Source organism: Bombyx mori, chromosome 17, assembly GCF_030269925.1.
Source record: "Bombyx mori chromosome 17, ASM3026992v2".
Lineage (NCBI taxonomy): Eukaryota > Metazoa > Arthropoda > Insecta > Lepidoptera > Bombycidae > Bombyx > Bombyx mori.
The window spans coordinates 621,815-627,814 of NC_085123.1; positions in this window are offsets into that span (position 1 = coordinate 621,815).

Consider the following 6,000-nt stretch of genomic DNA (forward strand, 5'->3'; position numbering starts at 1 on the left):
TCACGCTGATCAATCAATGATATCCCAACTTGTATTAACAAGCAATCAAACATACATTTTCATATTTCAAATCCTTTTTTTTTTTGCTTAGCTGGGTGGACGATCTCATAGCCCACCTGGTGTTAAGTGGTTACTGGAGCCCATAGACATTTACAACGTAAATTCGCCACCCACCTTGAGATATAAGTTCTAAGGTCTCAGTATAGTTACAACGGCTACCCCACCCTTCAAACCGAAACGCATTACTGCTTCACGGCAAAAATAGGCGGGGTGGTGATACCTACCCGTGCGGACTCATAAGAGGTCCTACCACCAGTGAAACTATCTATGTGCTATGACATTCGCTTAGCATCCGACGGGCTGAAAGGTCGTACACCTGTCTAAGTAATAAAAAAAAAGATCGAAAATCAATTTAATGCTTTCAACGATTACATTAATAGCATCGTACATTTTCAGCATTAACGCACGCGAGACTTCGCATACCCGTGGCCAGCGGTGCTTGCTACGATAAATTACTTGTTTCAATCTAATCTTGATGCAAGCAACAATAGCTAAACGGTAAATAAATATTGCACGGCTCATTGCGTCCCTTTCGGTCTTCGGCCTCCACTTGAAGTAGGTATTTTTGGAAATAAATAATAGAGAGAGATAGATTTTCTAATGAAATACGTACTTAACAAATGTTCACGATTGACTTCCACGGTGAAGGAATAACATCGTATAATAAAAATCAAATCCGCAAAATTATAATTTGCGTAATCACTGGTGGTAGGACCTCTTGTGAGTCCCCACGGGTAGGTACCACCACCCCGCCTATTTTCTGCCGTGAAGCAGTAATGCGTTTCGGTTTGAAGGGTGGGGTAGCCGTTGTAACTATACCTGAGACCTTAGAACTTATATCTCAAGGTGGGTGGCGCATTTACGTTGTAGATGTCTATGGGCTCCAGTAACCACTTAACACCAGGTGGGCTATGAGCTCGTCCACCCATCTAAGCAATAAAAAAAAACCATCACAACTTGAATTCCGCTGCACACCTGGTGGAAGATCAACTGGTATTTTAATAAGGCTATTCTCTCCAGATCACAACGCGCGAATGCACCAATGAAACTTGTGGGATCAGTTTGCCCTACCGACAGTATAGATAGGAAGCAGATCAGGAAATAAATTGGGAAGGAAAAGTGATTAAGGAGAGGAAATTGTTACTGTTATAGATTATTAAAAGAGAATAACAAACGGGTATAGAAAACCCTGACTACCGTTACATGGTAGGATATATTGTACGAGCAAGTGCCACTGTGATGAATTCGTATATGAAGAGTATCTACTCCAGTAAGCATATAATGCGTTTCGGTTTGAAGGGTGGGGCAGCCGTTGTAACTATACTGAGATCTTAGAACTTATATCTCAATGTGGGTGGCGCATTTACGTTGTAGATGTCTATGGGCTCCAGTAACCACTTAACACCATTAACACCAGGTGGGCTGTGAGCTCGTTCACCCATCTAAGCAATAAAATAAAATAAAAAACAGGTTCTCTTGGCCGTTGATGGCTCAAGCCCCAACCATTCTTCAGTGCTAACTGTCTCACATTGAGGTCATAAATAAGAAGGCAAAATCAAAGCGCTTGTGGAGATCTTTTTTAAGTCGTTTATATCGTCTGATAAAATTCAGTCGTGAAACGAATAATTTTACCACTTTGTAATTTTAATTTTATGTATGTACTTATATCTAATAAGAATGCATGTTTATTTATCTCTTGTCTCAGTATTCACAAATGCATAATTGATAACACTCCGTTAATAACACGGATCGTAAAAAAAAAAAAAACCTACCGTTCACTTTTCCGTGGTTATCGCACCATCTCCTTTGAGGCGGCGTGTGTACTGGCTGGGACGCCGCCTTGGGTTCTGGAAGCGGAGGCGCTCGCCGCTGACTATAAGTGGCGGGCTGAACTTCGTGCCCGGGGCGTGGCGCGTCCCAGCCCCAGTGTGGTCAGAGCGCGGAGGGCCCAATCTCGGCGGTCCGTGCTGGAGTCATGGTCCAGACGGCTGGCTGATCCTTCGGCTGGTCGTAGGACCGTCGAGGCGATTCGCCCGGTCCTTGTGGATTGGGTGAAGCGTGACAGAGGACGCCTCACTTTCCGGCTCACGCAGGTGCTCACTGGGCATGGTTGTTTCGGTGAGTTCCTGCACCGGATCACAGCCGAGCCGACGGCAGAGTGCCACCATTGTGGTTGCGACTTGGACACGGCAGAGCATACGCTCGTCGCCTGCCCCGCATGGGAGGGGTGGCGCCGTGTCCTCGTCGCAAAAATAGGAACCGACTTGTCGTTGCCGAGTGTTGTGGCATCGATGCTCGGCGACGACGAGTCGTGGAAGGCGATGCTCGACTTTTGCGAGTGCACCATCTCGCAGAAGGAGGCGGCGGGGCGCGTGAGAGACGCACAATCCCGCCGCCGTCGAACGGGGGCCAGGGAGGCGGATCTCGCCCAAGCCCTGGCCCTCTAAGTGTTTCGGGTCCCCCTCACATGTCGGTCTGGGGACCGGCGAGGGGGGCCTAAGAAGACGACGTGCAAGCTGCTCTGCACGCGTTTTACGCAAGAGCATCCGGGTGATGGAAGGCCGGCTATCCTCGACCCACGCTGGTTCTGGCCCAGCGGGGTATTCCGTAGGGTAACCCACTCTAACCGGCGCCATCTAGGCGGGCTTCGGACAGTCTGCCGACCGAGAGGGCTGGTGGTCGTGGCGCCGACGACCGCCAGTCCGGCGTCCCGAGGGGGAGGGTGATGGGAGAGATGTGCTCCGCACTAAACGCTTCACTTTCCCCCCTTTGCCTTGTCATGAGTTCTGTTTCATGCGAGGTTTGGACGTTGGTTGTTGAGCGACAGGAGGTTTTAGTCAGTTCGACTCTGACATACCCCGCCCAGTATCCCCAGAAAAGGGCGGAAGTCCGGCGATTTCCTCCTAACCAAAAAAAAAAAAACCGTTCACTTTGCAATTACAATAGTCTTAATGTGTTCCTCAAAGACAATAAATAAAACTATATCAATAGGTACTTTCGATTTCACACTATTGATTTCAAGACGTACCATTTATATGAAATAATTATTGATGAAGTATTTCTTTTTTATTTATTATTTTTCCGAAGTTTAGTATATTCGTTTTTGTAATAGATCATTTTAACTATTATGTTTAGATATTTGATATGGACTATGCAATAAATGCTTTAATTAAAATACATTTATTCTGTGTAGGTGTGTGTATTTTTCAAACAGCATGCCGGATGCCATTACCCAATGAAGTAGGAAACCTATGGAAATGAAACGTCAACCAAAATTTCGTGCCACTGTGACGTCATCTGGCCACAAAACATGGCGGCTTTAGTGCTGTACAAAAGATTTCAATGTTATCAGGTTTTATCGATAAACGTTCTTGGCTCATTTTATTTTAAATATTGTTGAGTATTATTTATTTGTAGAATTTATACTTTAATGGGAAGTAAGTAGGTATATTGTTATGTGCAAATATGATATGATTTAGATGGGTGAAATCTAAGACAAGTTCGTCCTTCGAATTTGCCAAGTAAACGATATGATGATTTTTAAAAGTTGCTACACTGATTTTATAAAGTTGTCGTTTGTCGCAAAACATAAAGATATGGCGTAGTTCAAAGACATCAGCCCATTTCTAGCATGCTAAATGTTATCGTATTTTGAGTACGTGTTTTTCTTAGACTATTACAATCTATTTTAATTGTTTTGCTGACTCTAAAGTCCGTAACATACTACCGCAGCGCACCCCAAGGAAGGTGCGCCGCACCATTTGAATCACTTTCGCTTGAGAGTGATTAAAATTTTAAACTTATCAAGGGACCGCGTGAAAAAAAAAAACACCTACAGAACATTTATTCATTAATTACAAACGTCATTCCTTGTGACTTCCTCTCTAAAATCACTTAATTATTAAATATTTAACAAATTTACAATAGTGTTTTACTCACTGCGGAATAAAACTATTTTATTTAAATAGTTCCGAAGAGATTTTGTCGGTAGCCTTTTTCCCGAAATATCTAAACAGAATGTCTAAATATGTTTTGATGACATATTTTAAAGTGGTATTTATGATTAGTGTCATGATCAATAGATTCCGACCGAAAAATGGATTTTTCGGATGAGGGCTCCATAATGAATTTAAATACATATAGATAATAGTTTTAGGACATCGACTTTCTTGAGATCCTATAAAATACGTTTTAATTATTATTTTTGTATGTTTTAAGCATGATAAATTATGAAATTTTATATAATCAATCATATTAAATCGATATCATAGTCAATAAATAATGTACAACCCAAAACAGACGGCCGAACTGACGTGACAATGACATTTGGCGCGCAAAACATGGCGGATTTTCGGCCTCATTAGACGGAGACGGAGATATTTACGTATATTCATGTTTCATTTTATGTACGCACTGAAATACTGTTATATTGTTTTCCTGCGAGTTAAAGTGCTGAGTAAGAAAGAGATAGATATATGTTTATGTATGTGCCTTCAAAATGGGTGCTATTTATATAAGCAATTGTACGTATAGAACAATATGTCGTGTCCCTACTATATAGGTCTATGCCATTACCGGACTTGTTAATTGTCATTAAGTTTTTACGAACTATCATCATCTATGATCATAAATATTAATAAGCACGCATGGACGTCAAACGCGATTTATCGTATAAGTAGTATTTTCTTCGGTATTCGCGATCTTGGACATAATTAACAGTACTTTTACGGTATAATCTCGCGTTTATTACGACGACGACAGTCGCTCGTGACCAAGAAAACTGTTAAACATTCGAAACTTCGCAAATAACATAATGACAATAAAAAGCGCGAGATTAAGTCGTTATATTAGTTTTAAATGCGTAATCTAAAATGTACTTAAAATTATTTACGAAGCAATCTCAAGATACTTAAGTCATAACCTAATATTTTATTTGTGGTAGATTCTCAATCAAACGAGTCATCTTATTAACTTTCCAAAGGCGGTATGTGTTTACCAGGGACTAGGATCATTTACTCATAGTCGGTTAATCAATCAGTTTACTCACGATTAGCCAAACATTAGTTACCTTTTTTTTTACCTAATCTGATAGCCTTGAGTGGCTGTTTCAGCGTAACCTTAAACTGGTAGGTGAGCTCACGGGGCTCAAACCGGAGTGTTGCTAACGCTGGCCCTAGCAAGAGCAGTGCTTCGCAGATTCTACCACCGGATCGGAAACGCGACCCACTGAGAAGATCCGGCGAGAAACTCAGTGGGCTGTGTGTATGGGTTAATTTACTCGTCGAGCCCTTCATCGCAAGCGACGGGTTCGACGAGGACGGTGACCGATGCTTGTGGTACCTAAAAGCACCGTTAATGGATCGGGAGGATCCGTAATGACGTGTTTTGGGCGACGTCGACTGTTTACCATTCGGTCTACAGGATCGGGTATGTTAGTTACCTAACTAATATTGTATCAATGTTAATTACATGAATAATTTAAATCGCTCGATTTCTTCACGATTCACAGAGCAGACATTTACCGAACCTGGTTCGTTCAGTTAAAGCTGATGAAATTATCGTCTAACTATTCTTTTAGAAACGGAGATGGTTCCGTGGCTCGGAACGAGATCCTAATTAAACTATTCAGAGCGGAACACGCGCGTGCTCTCTCTCGTCCGACGCCGCTTCGTACGCCGCTCGTTAATTCGCGTTTTATTCTGTGATTTTAGATTTATCTTATGACTTTCATGTATTTTATGAGATGCTTTCGAATTAGTTATATTTTTTGCAGCATTAAAATAATTTTATGGAAATTGCTTATTTTCGTTTGAATTAGGAGTATAAAATTAACGTCAAATGAATTCCTCGGCTATCATATATTATTACTCAATATATTATAACTAAATAGCACAAATTGGAATTTCAATCGCATATAAATCTGGGAATCAGCATAGCCCG